At 51.6% G+C, this 15553-nt stretch overlaps 1 non-coding gene across 1 annotated transcript; it reads right to left on the bottom strand.

Annotated features, from left to right (window-relative positions):
• Positions 1-176: 176 nt before the first annotated feature.
• LOC144116867 (small subunit ribosomal RNA) lies at positions 177-1974 on the bottom strand. Its single transcript, XR_013311987.1, has one exon. It is a non-coding gene; the product is annotated as a small subunit ribosomal RNA (ribosomal RNA).
• Between the last annotated feature and the right edge of the window lie 13579 nt (positions 1975-15553).

The following is a 15553-nucleotide window of genomic DNA, read 5'->3' on the forward strand; positions in this document are numbered from 1 at the left end:
GCGTTACGCCGTTTGGACCCACGGAAGCAGTCCGTCCGACATTCCCTTGGTGACGGACCTCCGCTGGGCGTAACAATTTTTGCAGAGATGCGGCATCAGAATCTCGCAACTCCGCGGTTGAGGCCTTCCCCCGCTTATAAGCGGGGGCGGCGCCGGGTGTGACAAGCACAATCCGGTAATGATCCTTCCGCAGGTTCAAGTACGGAAACCTTGTTACGACTTTTACTTCCTCTAAATGATCAAGTTTGGTCATCTTTCTAACAGACCGGCGCAACCGAAAGGCCGCGCCGGACATCGGTCCGAAGACCTCACTAAATCATTCAATCGGTAGTAGCGACGGGCGGTGTGTACAAATGGCAGGGACGTAATCAACGCGAGCTTATGACTCGCGCTTACTGTGAATTCCTCGTTCAAGGGGAAGAATTGCAAGCCCCTATCCCAATCACGAAAGAAGTTCCACGGGTTACCCAGTCTTCTCAGACAGGGATAAAGACACGCTGCTTCCTTCAGTGTAGCGCGCGTGCGGCCCCGGACATCTAAGGGCATCACAGACCTGTTATTGCTCTGTTTCGTGCGGCTAGGAGCCGCTTGTCCCTCTAAGAAGGTTGTAAGGTGCTGGGAACCCCGCACCTATTTAATAGGCTAGAGTCTCGTTCGTTACCGGAATTGACCAGACAAATCGCTCCACCACCATCCACCGAATCAAGAAAGAGCTCTCAATCTTTCAATCCTCCCAGTGTCCGGGCCGGGTAAGTTTTCCTGTGTTGAGTCAAATTAAGCCGCAGGCTCCACTCCTGGTGATGCCCTTCCGTCAATTCCTTTAAGTTTCAGCTTTGCAACCATACTTCCCCCGGAACCCAAATACTTTGGTTTCCCGTGAAGCTGCCCGCAGATTCATTTGAGTAACTCAGGCGGATCGCTGGTTGGCATCGTTTATGGTCAGAACTAGGGCGGTATCTGATCGCCTTCGAACCTCTGACTTTCATTCTTGATCAAAGAAAACATTCTTGGAAAATGCTTTCGCAGTATTTCGTCTTGCGACGGTCCAAGAATTTCACCTCTAGCGCCGCAATACGAAATGCCCCCGTCTGTTCCTCTTAATCATTACCCCGTATTCCAAAAACCAACAGAACAGAAGCGGGGTCTTGTTCTATTATTCCATGCAAGTTTATTCAGGCGACTCGCCTGCGTTGAGCACTCTTATTTTTTCAAATTAAAAGCGCAGGCCTCCTCGAGATGCACCAATGAAGGGCACCAAGATAGGACCGGCATGATGTTCAGTCCGAGCCGTCGCATCGGGTAGATGCACTACTCGTCTGGAACTGAGATCCAACTACGAGCTTATTAACCGCAGCAGCTTTAGTATACGCTATTGGAGCTGGAATTACCGCGGCTCCTGGCACCAGACTTGCCCTCCAATTGATCCTCGTTAAAGGATTTAGAGTGTACTCATTTCAATTACGGGGCCTCAAAAGAGTCCCGTATTGTTATTTTTCGTCACTACCTCCCCGTGCCGGGAGTGGTTAATTTCCGCGCCTGCTGCCTTCTTTGGATGTGGTAGCCGTTTCTCAGGCTCCCTCTCCGGAATCGAACCCTGATTCTCCGTTACCCGTAACAACCATGGTAGGCAAGTAACCTACCATCGAAAGATGATAAGGCAGACACTTGAAAGAAACGTCGCCGGCTCATGGCCATGCGATCTGCACAATGTTATCCAGAGTTACCACAGAGTACGGGCAGAACCCGATGGGTCTTGGTCTAATAAAAGCGCCCGTCAGCCAAAGGCCTTCAGGCTCAATGCATGCATTAGCTCTATAGAATTGCCACAGTTGTCCAAGTAGAAAGAAACGATCTAAGGAACCATAACTGATTTAATGAGCCATTCGCGGGTTCGGCTTATTTCGGCATGCACTTAGACATGCATGGCTTAATCTTTGAGACAAGCATATGATTACTGGCAGGATCAACCAGATAGATGCATAGGCAAACCCTTGTCGCTCCTCAAGGGAGCCCTGTCGCGGCCGATCGGGGCCCCTCTCACCCCTCGGCGCGCGACGCGCATCTTTTTCGCGGCAGCTCTCGCTGCCCGTGCATCGTTCGAGCTCGCTGCGGCATCCGACCCGAACGCCCGGTTATCACCGCGCGGCAAGAGAGTACGCGTCCTTAGGCAAAGCATTTGTAACGCGCCCACCAGTGCGCACGCGGCCGCTAGGGCCGCGGCGTTCAGGCACTAACGGCGCTTGCTCTGTAGCCGAGACGGCCAAGCCGCCAGACGACGGGACACGCCCGCGTCTTCGGCGCAGTCGCACGGAATCGAGTCCGGGTAGCACGGAACACACTTCGTAACACGTGGGAACAGCGTCGTCCGACAACCAGCCCCTATCGCAGACGCGGATGAGGCTGCAGACGAATGCCGTGGGGTCCACGGGACGGGGACACGCTGGGCACGAGGCCGCATATAGAGACCCGTACGGCGCGCGCGCGCTCGGACGCACGCCACCGACAGCGCCACAAGGACCCCCATATAGTAGCAGCGATAAGTACCCAGACCTCCGTGGGTTGGTAAGTGGCCGTACTCGTGCCGATCTCGCCGTAAATTTGGCGCAAATCGTGCGCGCCCATCGGGCGGCATCGCGGCGCGCGCGTTTCGCGGCGCCCAGCGCGAGCCAAACTCGTGGACTTTACCGCGGCGCTTGGCCCCGTGCTCGAGGCGCCTTCGCCGCAAGAGCTGCGCAAATCGTGCGGCACCCATCGACGGCATCGCGGCGCGCGCGTTTCGCGGCGCCCCGCGCGAGCCGAACTCGTGGACTTTGCCGTGGCGCTATCGGCCCCTCTGTCGGTACCGCGGTTCCGCCGCGGGACCTGGCCAAATCGCGGGCGCGGCAGCGCGGCCGGCATCGCGGCGCACCACACGAGCCGTACTCGTGGACTTTGCTGCCGCGCTAAACGCCGTACTCGAGGCACTTTCGGATCAACTGTCGCACAAATCGTGCGCGAACTCGTGCAAATGCCATGGGCCGAGGTCGCAAATGCACAAATGCGCCTCCGGGGCGTCGAGAGGCGAGTTTCGGACTTCGCCGAAGAAGCGCGCAATCTACGCCTCCGCGTCTCCCGCGGCGGTATGCCCCCTGTTAGATGCGGGCTCTGGTTCGCCTGTGCCGTCTCTCGCCAAGGTCGGTGTCCCCGGGTTCCGGATGGGGAGACTGCTGTAGTGGGGTTGACGAAGAGATGAGAGGGTCTTCGAGGTGAAGAAGAGACTGAAGGGTTTATTTACATTTGTACAAAGATTGAAAGAGTGAATCGGGAGCTGGCGAACACACGCCAGATCGCTGCTTAAATAGGGTCCGCTGTCCCCAGGTCCCTAGTTGGGGAATCTAGTTCATTAAAAATGCGTCGAATCACTGTGATGTAGATCACGTGTCCAGTCTTCCGGGTCCGCCCCCAGCCACACACTCTTGCCACTTCTGGCAGATTAGTGTCCGCGCTGTCCAGGCTTCAGTGATGAATAGCCCGAAGGGGGTCCCATTGAGAGCGTTGAAGGTCAGTCACCTGCACTTCACAGCGGTAGTGTGGGGGCGAATGGATCCCACCGCAGTTCGCAGAAGCTTTCACGTATGGGTGTGGGAAAGCACAGTCTAAGTCGAAGTTGTTTTCGAAGCACGAGGGAGAGGTTGGCATAGTCAAACCCGGCCGCATTTGTCACGGCTGATTTGCAATTCCGCCGCTCTCCGGCTCCCCCGCCGTCCCCTCCGGGAGAAAAATGTTCCGGGTGGGTCCAGCGTTGAGAACAAAAGACAAGTTCACCAAAGCCGTTCTCAGACAGCGGGGAGCCGTTTCACCCCGTAAACAGCAGGGGGGGGGGGGGAAGGACCCTTGTAGACGCCACCACCTGCACTCGTAGCGCTGCAACCACATCGACGGCCCTTTGAAGCCTTGGTAGATTGATGATTCCCAGTGGCTTTAATATTCTTGTCATGTTGGCGTCTCCAAACGTAACAGCTCCTCCGCGGCCAGGACAATCTCGATCGGCCAGTGGTCACAATCACTGGTCGAGGAGAGATGACTTGAGTTGTAGCGTGGGAGGCCCTTCTTCATCTTATCTGCAAGCACAGAGTAGAGTCCTAAACCTCGGACAACGGAGGCATTAGTCGAAATCAGCCACTCAACATGGCGCCACTCCCCAGGCAGTGCACGAAATTCACCCGAGAGCCGCCAGGCTGTTTTGCAATACTACTGCATTGTCAATGTAAACGTAAGCACAAAAGTTTGTAGCTGACAGCAGTAATCTCGGCTACTAAGAACAGCTTCCATGTCTGCCAAATTCGCTGCCAAAGCCCGATTCGCCGAACACGGCTTGAAGAGAGGTGGCAAATTTGGAAGCAAAAGAAAAAGGATAATAGGACACCACGCCAAAACAAAGCTAAATAGCACCTAAAAAAATACGAAAAGGCACCGAATTGCCACCGAACGGATACCACAATTATGGGAATAACCTGCTCAATCCGTCGGCATTTCCATGACATTTTCTCCTTTTGTATCGCACAGAAAAGTTATATTGCTGGAGGGCTAGACTCCATCGAAGCAAGCGGCCATTCTTGGGCGACATTTGACGCAGCCATGTAAGCGGACAATGATCTGTCTCGAAAGTAAATTTCGCCCCGTAAACATAACAGGCTAGCTTCTGTGCGGCCCAAACCAGACAAGCGCATTCCTTTTCCGAAGCGCTGTAGGCTTCTTCCCTTACGGTTAACTTCCTGCTGGCATAAAAGATAGGGCGCTCCTCATTGTCGTCTCCGACTTGGCTTAATACGACCCCCATACCCCGGTCGCTGGCGTCACACTGGACCACGAATTCCTTGCTGTCGTCCGGCGCGCGTAACACGGGCCGCGAAACCAGCACGCTCTTCAAGCTCTGAAACTAAATTTCTTTTGCTGCGTCCCAGATAACGCTATTCGGTCTTTCTTTTCGAAGCGCATCGGTCAAAGGACTTGCTAGCTGTGAATAGTTGTGTATGTACCTTTGGTAGTACCCCACAAGACCGAGAAATGACCGTACATCCGTCTTAGTTCGGGGCTGCGGGAATTCAGCGATAGGGGCTATCTTGGGGTCTGACGGCCTCCTCGTCCCCATCACTGGTACAGAAAGCTGCTACAGCTGTTCTCTGCAGAATTCTGCAGCCTCACTTCATTCGCGTAATCGGCTATCTAACCTAGCACCGTTAAACACAGGTACTCAAATTGGCACAAATATCCGTGCTTTCTTTGCCTTCGCCTGGCATTAGCAACACTGCTGTTAATGTAGTGAATGTAGCGACAAGCTCTTGGTATCTCGACGAAGTTCTACATTTCTTAATCTACTGAAGATAAAAAGCAAACCTGTGCCAAATTTTCAAACACAAAGAAATTTGCTTGCTCGGAACGGTTCTACATAAGCAAACAGCTCATCATCAACTCGGGAAATGTCTTCGCTGAACTCCTGTGAGTGCCTTTATCACTTGGTAGCATCTCAAATTGACACACGTTCTTTCTAACTCACTGGCACAATCACCTTTATTTAAGTTTTACGAAAACAGTAGCACCTGATCAAATCCAAATCATTAACGTAAAACAAAGTAGCATTTCCTTCCCTGTTTTTACACGCACACACAAAAAAGAGGAATAAAAAGAAGAGCTACTTCGAATTGCTACGCGGGGTCAAACATGGCTCACCACCCCCGCGTCGAAAGGATTAGTTCTTCAGCCGCGCCCGCCGGGGTCGCGCTCTGACTGATTGTACGACTGTCAACTCGTGACAAAGGGCAACTGAAAGAAGACATTCCTGATCGCTACTGTCATCTCCGCAGCCCCTCGACGCGCTAAAAAGGCCCCGGTAGCCCACGTAGTGCCGATAACCGACTTCGGGCGCCGGACCGCGACAAGCGCAAGAAGCTGCTCTCTGTTCTCGCCCCAAGCAAGCCCGGCTACCCTTTCGCCCTGCGCGCTTCCTCGAATACAGTGGGGAAAGTGAAGGACCCATCTTTCTCAAGAGCGCGCGCCGAACATGCCTGCGAGCGCGGTCTGTGTTGCTCGACTCCTGCGCTCCCATGCGCCGGGTGTACCGCAGTCTAGCGCCTTCTGATCTTTCCTGCCACTTTGCCTTTTTCTTTACCGCCTTTCTGTCAGGTCCGAGTTGTCTGGGTCTTAACGCTGGCCGATGCCCTTTCAAGAACATCGCTCCTGTTCTGCTTGGTAGACGCGTTTTTCTCTTTCCGTTTCTGGGGTTACCTTCAGAAGCATCTGCGCTTGCCGCCTGACCAGTAACTTTAGCTGCAAAATTACAAGGTCCCATGCGGGAAGTCTTTTCTTCCGCTTCTGCCGCACATTTATCTGTGCTAACGTTAGCACCTGTCTGCGCCCCTGCATTTAGGGCTTGGCATTTCAACAGTTTTTTCTTGGTCGGTGCCCTCTTCCAGTTTTTACGCTTAGACACTTCCGTTTGTGTCTCCTGATCACAATTAGCTTGATCTAGTTTTACAGAGGCACCTCGGAGACATTCATCCAATTGCAAACTGGCCGCTTTGCCTTCGCAGGTCAGTGTCAGCTCCACACTGCTGACAGACGGACCTTCCGCTGCCCCCGAGTTGGGCAGTTCGCTTTCCTGAAGGCAGTCCTCCACCGACCGCTTATCGGCCTGAGCGCTTACCCCTGAAACGCCCTGCTCGCCGGCAATGGAGCTATCCTCCTCTGTCTCAGTGTGGCTTTCAATACTGCGTTTCGACACACTTAAAGCTCCGCAATCTTCATGACGGTTGTGCGCTGTTTCACAATACTGCTTTACGTTGTCACGTCTGTCCAACTGGAACGATCTGGCCTGACTCGCTCTCTCTGGAGTCTTGCCTCTCGAGATCTCATCTTCCAGTTTTTTTCGCTCATACGCGAGCTGTAACCTTCTGAGCTCCCGCTCCTCTCGCTCGGCCGCTAGCCGTTGGCGCTCGTTTTCCTCTTGCTTTCGCTCATCTTCCTTTCTCTTTCGCTCATCATTGAGGAGTTCCCACGTATCGATAATTATTCTTTCCTCTTCGGTTTCCAAGAGCAATTTGCAAATGTCCGAATTTTTTATCTTAACCCCTACGTCTACACCCAACTCTTCGCACAATGACAGCAAATCTGTCCTTGGCAACTTCATTAGATCCATGTTTACTGCTCCGAGCCTTGACTTTGCTGAACAACTGTTGACGTGAGCTACACGCAATCAGACTCACTGATCAACTTCCCTCGATTCCCAGCAGTTCAATGTATTAACCCAAACAATTGAAGCCTGGCGAATTTCAAGCAAAGTCCAAGCACTCACCCACGGAAGCAACACCACGCCGCATGGTCGATCCAACCGCTGCCAACCAGTTGTTAGGTGCGGGGCTTCTCTCCCGTAGCAGACCACCGGTGTTGGGGGATGCCGCTTCGATCCCACCGCTGCCACCAGTTGTTAGATGCGGGCCCCTGGTTCGCCTGTGCCGTCTCTCGCCAAGGTCGGTGTCCCCGGGTTCCGGATCGGGAGACTGCTGTAGTGGGGTTGACGAAGAGATGAGAGGGTCTTCGAGGTGAAGAAGAGACTGAAGGGTTTATTTACATTTATACAAAGAATGAAAGAGTGAATCAGGAGCTGGCGAACACACGCCAGATCGCTGCTTAAATAGGGTCCGCTGTCCCCAGGTCCCTAGTTGGGGAATCTAGTTTATTAAAAATGCGTCGAATCACTGTGATGTAGATCACGTGTCCAGTCTTCCGGGTCCGCCCCCAGCCACACACTCTTGCCACTTCTGGCAGATTAGTGTCCGCGCTGTCCAGGCTTCAGTGATGAATAGCCCGAAGGGGGTCCCATTGAGAGCGTTGAAGGTCAGTCACCTGCACTTCACAGCGGTAGTGTGGGGGCGAATGGATCCCATCGCAGTTCGCAGAAGCTTTCACCTATGGGTGTGGGAAAGCACAGTCTAAGTCGAAGTTGTTTTCGAAGCACGAGGGAGACGTTGGCTTAGTCAAACCCGGCCGCATTTGTCACGGCTGATTTGCAGTTCCGCCGCTCGCCGGCTCCCCCGCCGTCCCCTCCGGGAGAAAAATGTCCCGGGTGGGTCCGGCGTTGAGAACAAAAGACAAGTTCACCAAAGCCGTTCTCAGACAGCGGGGAGCCGTTTCACCCCGTAAACAGCAGGGGGGGGGGGGGGGGGGGGGGGGTGGAAGGACCCTTGTAGACGCCACCACCTGCACTCGTAGCGCTGCAACCACATCGACGGCCCTTTGAAGCCTCGGTAGATTGATGATTCCCAGTGGCTTTAATATTCTTGGCATGTTGGCGTCTCCAAACGTAACACCCCCTTATATATGCAGCGATAAGTACCCAGACCTCCGTGGGTCGGCCGGGGCGGCCTCTCTTGAACTGCTATAACTTCGCCGGGCGACGCACTAGAGTGGCGCAAAAGATATCACATTCTTCGCCTTTCAAAGTGCTACACGCTGATGTAAAACTTGTACGGCCCGACTTAACGGAACGAGCGCGAAGTTTGTAAATGTCGTTGGACCCTGCCCGAGCCAGACAGCCTAAACGCCCGTAACTTCGGATAGATAAAAAGCGCAGAGGCGAAGAGGGTGGCAAAAGTTTCGCGCTTTCCCGCCCAATACGCCGATACTAAATTCGCACGCCTCCAATGTTTGGTACGGCCGCAAAAAATTCTCAAACGTTACCGGGGCGAGGAATCCCTTGTGCAGGGGCGAGCGCTTATCGCTTGTATCTTTCGACGCGGCAAGAAGAGGGAGGCGAATGTGGCACCAAACGATTTGACGCACCGAGACCTATCCTGCGATGTGAAATTCGTGCGCCTCCGATTTGCGGGAGAGCGGGAAAAACTTGAAAACTCTGTCGCGTACGCCCCAGGCGAGACCGCCTGAACGCCTGTATCTTCGGCTGCCGCCGCGCTAAACGCCGTACTCGAGGCGCTTTCGGGGCAAGCGTCCCACAAATCGTGCGCGAACACGTGCAAATGCCATGGGCCGAGGTCGCCAAATGCAAAAATGCGCCTCCGGGGCGTCAAGAGGCGCGTTTCGGACTTCGCCGACGAAGCGCGCACTCTACGCCTCCGCGTCTGCCGCGGCGGTGTGCCGCCCTTATATATGCAGCGATAAGTACCCAGACCTCCGCGGGTCGGCCGGGGCGGCCTCTCTTGAACTGCTATAACTCCGCTGGGCAACGCACTAGAGTGGCGCAAAAGGTATCAAATTCTTCGTCTTTCAGAGGGCTATACGCTGACGTAAATATTGTACGGCCGGACCCAACGGAACGAGCGCGACGTTTGTAAATGTCGTTGGACCCTGCCCGAGCCAGACAGCCTAAACGCCCGTATCTTCGGATAGATAAAAAGCACAGAGGCGAATAGGGTGGCAAAAGCTTCGCGCTTTCGCGCCAAGTAAGCCGATGCCAAAGCACGCCTCCGAGGCCGGGTACGGCCGCCAAAAATTCCCAAACGTTACCGGGGCGAGGAACCCATTGTGCAGGGGCGAGCGCTTATCGCTTGTATCTTTCGATGGTGCAAGAAGAGAGAGGCGAATGTGGCACCAAACGATTTGCTGCTCCGAGCCCTATCCTGCGATGGGAAAGTCGTGCGCCTCCGAATTGCAGGAAAGCGGCAAAAACTTGAAAACTCTATCGCGTCCGCCCCAGGCGAGACCGCCTAAACGCCTCTATCTTCGGCTAGTGAAGACGCAGACGGACGAGTTTGAGTTTGAATTTATTTCCACAAACAAGGAGATACAATTGTTGTGAGAGATACAAGGGGAAAAAGCTTCTCAGGGGCAGCTTTACCGACCACAGTGCCGTTACAGAGGCTGCAGCAGGGCGGAAGTGAAGGCTTATAAATGAACCAGGGTTAAAACAAATGCAAAACAAGAAACCCAAAAAGATACAATTGCAACAGTAAAAGAAAAAGAAAACGCCGTACACCGCTTATTACAGTAAGACATAGAGGCGCACAAAAATATCTCAGGCAGGTTTCTCAAAAAACAAAACAAAAACAAGTGAGCACGTCGATGTCACATCGAGTAATGTCATTTAGTGACTTCGGCAACCTGTAGCTTAACATTTGTTGACCACAATTAGTTCGCTTGCGAGAAACACACCAAGTCTCCGGATGCTGGAGTAGTGTAGGGGGCAACGCGTATTTTTTTAGATTTTCTTTTTTATTCACGAAATTCCGACAACACGGTGCCTTGGTGCAGAGGGCAGACGAACGGCGAAAACCAATCCGCCGGACTGGGCCCTACGCACCACTCGAACGCAACAGCAACGAGCACTTATATACACACACAGATACACGTTATAATGATCACAATGTTTGTAGAGCACAACTTTCAAGTATAAACGTTCATTCCATTCTTATTACTCAGAAAACACGTCTAAAAAATCACAGAAAAGGACAGTGCAAGAGAAGACAAATCAAACATAACTATTGAAACTGAATGCGTGCCTAGAAAAAAAAAACAAAAAAAAAATATCAGAACAGAGCATTGCAAGAGCCGACACAGATGCAACATATGTGTAGAAACTAACTCTGTACCTACCAAGAAAATTAAAACAAATGTGCGAAAGATATAAGCAGGAAAAATAAAATAAAAAACTATAGTGACTTTTCGCTCGCTTACGAAAAGCAGACAGGAAAAGATGAATTAAATCGGGATGGGTTCCAGTTGAAATGCTGCGTAGCATAGTTGGTTCTGTTTCTTGGTTTCTGTATATTTGTGCGTCTAAACCCATATCGTTCGTGAATTTAGAAAAAAAAACATTGTTGTCGATTGGCTACGAGTTCCAAGAATGCCGCCTGACACGGTCGCTAGTAGTGTAACGTTTGTATAGGTAGTTTTCGCTGAAGTAGGAATATGTGGAGTCATATCTTGAAAAATTTTCAACAAAGCGAATAGATTTATTTTGCAATAAAAAGGGCCTTTCAAGATTACATTACCCAGTGACTCCCCAGATAAGCGAACAATAGCGAAACCTGTAATGAACTGCACTGAAATAAAGCTGGCGCCAAAATGTCCGTTGGTCAGCGCCATTAAACTTTCCAAATGTTGAAAAGTGTTTGTTCGTTACATTGGCGAGAGCTTCGCCTCTTAGTACCCCCCGCCCCTGTTTACATATCAACCGGGATTTCTGTTTGCGGTATTTTGTAGAGTTTCCTCTACAGTACGCCAGGTCTTTTGCGGATCGCAGTGAATTCGTGAGAACCTTCCACTGCAGTGATGAATTCGAGATTTATATATGTCCGAACCTAATTTATTCCTATCTTATTTATGCTGTTCTAGAATTGACAGCTCTCTCGTTTATTTTTTTTTCTAAATATGCCAAACAGATGGTTTCGGCCTCTATGCGCTTTACTAAAGCAGAAGTTTTTCGCAAGTTTTTGGCGCTTCTTTGCCCTTGGATAACATTGCTACAGTAAAAGCGCAGCTCTATTATTTTTTGCGACTATTGTGTACTAGATCAGGGTCAATTTCGCAAAGACAGTACACATTGGAGACCATGTGTTCATTTTTTTTCCTGTGTTACAGGCTGAATCGAGGTGTAGTGATTTGTGCACACCATCTTGGAATAAATGAAAACGTGGTCACTAAAATCACTTAGCAAGACGCCTGGGTCCTGTTCGTCGCAATTAGTCAAGCATAAATCAATTAGGGTCTCACTCGACCCCAAGTAGCACGTGTAGGCGCATTAACAATGTTAGAGAAACCATGTAAAAAAATGATGTCGAGAAAGTCACTTGTTGCCGCTGATTGTTCCAACACATGTTATGGTAAAATCGGCCATAATTACAATTGGTTTCTTATCGGTATGCTATCAAGAAAAGAACAAAATTCTTGCACAAGGGGGCCGATAACCAACCCCGAACACAGAACCGCTTCTATTGATAAAAAGCGCAGACTTGAAAAACTGTACTTATATGAAAGATTATTTTTAACCTACAGTGCAACTCCACCGCCTTTATTATTTTTCCTAGACCGCACCTGTATCCTTCGAAGCGGACGATGTCCGCAGTTTGTGCATACCATGTTTCACTGAATGGCAATATGTCAAAACTGCGGTTTAAAGAAGATAAAAAAAAAGAAATGTTGACCTCCTCATCCTTATTCTTTAAGCTACGCACGTTTGCGGAATAAAAGAAAAATGTGGACCGGGCTTTTGCGGCCGGCCTGTTTTAGAACCTCGAAAGAACTAGAATCTTGGTAAACACGGTCTCGCGTTACGAATGGCATTCCTCGCACAAAGCAGTGCAGTCATCCCCATTTTACTCAGGTAATTTTCATCTCGGATGCGAATGGCTCGCATTCTGGCCTGCAGCCTTTCGCACAAGGACATGCCCATTTTCCCGCCACGCGAACGCATAGCCCTTTTCTGTACCGTTTTCACGTGCCAGGAAATCAGACCGGCGCACACGTCTTTCTGCTTGGAAATAACTCGGATCTTCTAGGTGCTGTCTGCGAAGGAAAGGCGCGTTATAAATGAAGGGTTTTACGGAAAGCAGAAGGCATCCGACAGAACGGACGAGACTTGGCACCTGAGACGGCCGCGAAAAATTCCGAAACGGTACCGGGGCGAACACTTATCGCTTGCCCTATCTTCCGATAGGGCAAAAGGAAAGAGACGTATGTGGCACCAAACCGTTCGCCGCTCCGAGGCCCATCCGTGGATGTGTGATCCGCCACCAGGCTGGTGACAGATCACATCTCCGCTCCAGGGTCAATTCCAGCGGCCCTGATGCCCTGTTCGCCTCCAGACCTCTGGGTGTGACCATCGGCCCATGTCCAGGTACCAGCTGGCAACCCAGGCAACTGGGGCTAAAGAACAGGAAGAGGAGCCTGGGTGTTAAGTCCCTACACTGGCCCAGGTCCTAAACTGTGAGGGCAAATTCTGAGCCTTGGGGTTAGCACCCCCTCGGTTTCTTTATTCAAATGGCGCTATGAAGAAAAATGTACCAAACCTTAGAAGTGGCTGCCGAGAGGCGGTCACTCCATTTGTGCGTGGTGAGGGGCATGGCCGTGGGGCCTCTGGTGCTTCTGGGGCGCCGGAGCCCACCTCTCCCAGAGCCTGTCAGCTCTGTGGTAAATCATTTAAATCATTTTTTGGCTTGAAAGTTCATCATGGCAAAATGCACAAAGGTCAGGCGTTCCAAAGCGTTGAGAACCCTGCAATATTGCCCACTGACAATGAACAAATACAATCAACTTTGATGATTCCTGCCCAGCAAGCAGGGGACGATGGTAATCTAAATGAGGATGTCACACTGCAGGTTATGCATCAGCCAAGTGCTCATATTTTCACTTAGGAGGATGAGAAGGCAATTGCTGACCTGGAATCTACGCCTGGCCCTGAAATGCTGGAGGGGAAACCCTCTTCTACCGATCATGTGGTTGGTACTCCCCCCCTGGGGGTATGTCTGCTTTGGCAGAGTCACTGAATGCAACGGATGAGATGGATCGTAGTGGTGAGGCAGGGGAACCTGTTGCGTCACCAGTTCTGCTTGCCATTGACCCGGAGGCCGCCTCTTACGTCTGTGTCCTGAATACTCCGGAGTCGGTGGTGAGTTGGCCTGGTGCTCCGCAGCCTGTTGTGTTCCCCGGCTCTCGCCCGTTGGCTATGGAGGTGCTAACCGAGGCCCGGGACGGCGGCTTTAATAGTCCCGTGGCTTCGGCGAGTCGGTGCACCTCCGTCCAACTTGACCGTGGCGTGGTCGCGGACCCTGAGGTCCCCATGGGGGGGGGGGGGGCCCATGGGGGGGGGGGGCCTAGGAGCTCGACCAAAACGCCCTTTGGCTGGCAGTGATGCTACCTTGGGGGATGGGGGCTGTGAAGCCCCCCTCCTCTTTTTTCCCCCCGCTCAGGCAGACGGGGTTTTGGGAGGGGGGTTCTGTTGCTAGCCTCCCTTCATTTTCTGGGCCCCCCGCCCCGGGTGACGTGGATGGGGAGGAGGGGGGAGGGTGCTCCAATCTTGTCTCCTCGAGTTCGGGGACGGATGACGACTTTGTTCCGCGGATGATGCGTCGACCTCGGAAACATGCGCAACCGACGTCGAATCCGTCTGCGATGAGGTCCAGGCCGTCGCAGACAAAGGCTGTCGGAAGGAGGGGGAAGGCGAAGTCCAGGCCGCCTCCCAATCGTGGTTCTTCGTCTTCGTCGTCGAGCTCGATCAACACAGCTGCGATCAAACGTGGTCGCCCTATGACGCGCAGCGTCGCTGCACCGCGTACTGTCACACCTCATTCCTCTGATTCCGAGATGCCCCGGGGTTTGAAAACACATAAATTCACGAACGATATGGGTTTAGACGCACAAATATACAGAAACCAAGAAACAGAACCAACTATGCTACGCAGCATTTCAACTGAAACCCATCCCGATTTAATTCATCTTTTCCTGTCTGCTTTTTGTAAGCGAGCGAAAAGTCAGTTCCTGGGAAATGCACTATAGTTTTTTATTTTATTTTTCCTGCTTATATCTTTCGCACATTTGTTTTAATTTTCTTGGTAGGTACACAGTTTCTACACATATGTTGCATCTATGTCGGCTCTTGCAATGCTCTGTTCTGATATTTTTTTTGTTTTTTTTTCTAGGCACGCATGTCGGAATTTCGTGAGTAAAAAAAAAACAAAAAATACGCGTTGCCCCCTACACTACTCCAGCATCCGGAGACCTGGTGTGTTTCTCGCAAGCTAACTAATTGTGGTCAACAAATGTTAAGCTACAGGTTGCCGAAGTTACTAAATGACACTACTCGATGTGACATCGACGTGCTCACTTGTTTTTGTTTTGTTTTTTGACAAACCTGCCTGAGATATTTTTGTGCGCCTCTATGTCTTTCTTTAATAAGCGGTGTACGGCGTTTTCTTTTTCTTTTACTGTTGCAATTGTATCTTTTTGTGTTTCTTGTTTTGCATTTGTTTTAACCCTGGTTCATTTACAAGCCTTCACTTCCGCCCTGCTGCAGCCTCTGTAACGGCACTGTGGTCGGTCAAGCTGCCCCTGAGAAACTTTTTCCCCTTGTATCTCTCACAACAATTGTATCTCCTTGTTTGTGGAAATAAATTCAAACTCAAACTCGTCCGTCTGCTTCTTCACTAGCCGAAGATAGAGGCGTTTAGGCGGTCTCGCCTGGGGCGGACGCGATAGAGTTTTCAAGTTTTTGCCGCTCTCCTGCATATCGGAGGCGCACGACTTTCCCATCGCAGGATAGGTCTCGGAGCGGCAAATCGTTTGGTGCCACATTCGCCTCTCTCTTCTTGCACCATCGAAAGATACAAGCGATAAGCGCTCGCCCCTGCACAAAGGGTTCCTCGCCCCGGTAACGTTTGGGAATTTTTTGCGGCCGTACCAAGCCTCGGAGAAGTGCGAATTTGGCATCGGCTTACTTGGCGCGAAAGCGCGAAGCTTTTGCCACCCTCTTCGCCTCTGTGATTTATATCTATCCGAAGATACTGGCGTTTAGGCTGTCTGGCTCGGGCAGTGTTCAACGACATTTACAAACTTCGCGCTCGTTCCT

The sequence above is a fragment of the Amblyomma americanum genome, chromosome 1, assembly GCF_052857255.1.
Source record: "Amblyomma americanum isolate KBUSLIRL-KWMA chromosome 1, ASM5285725v1, whole genome shotgun sequence".
Lineage (NCBI taxonomy): Eukaryota > Metazoa > Arthropoda > Arachnida > Ixodida > Ixodidae > Amblyomma > Amblyomma americanum.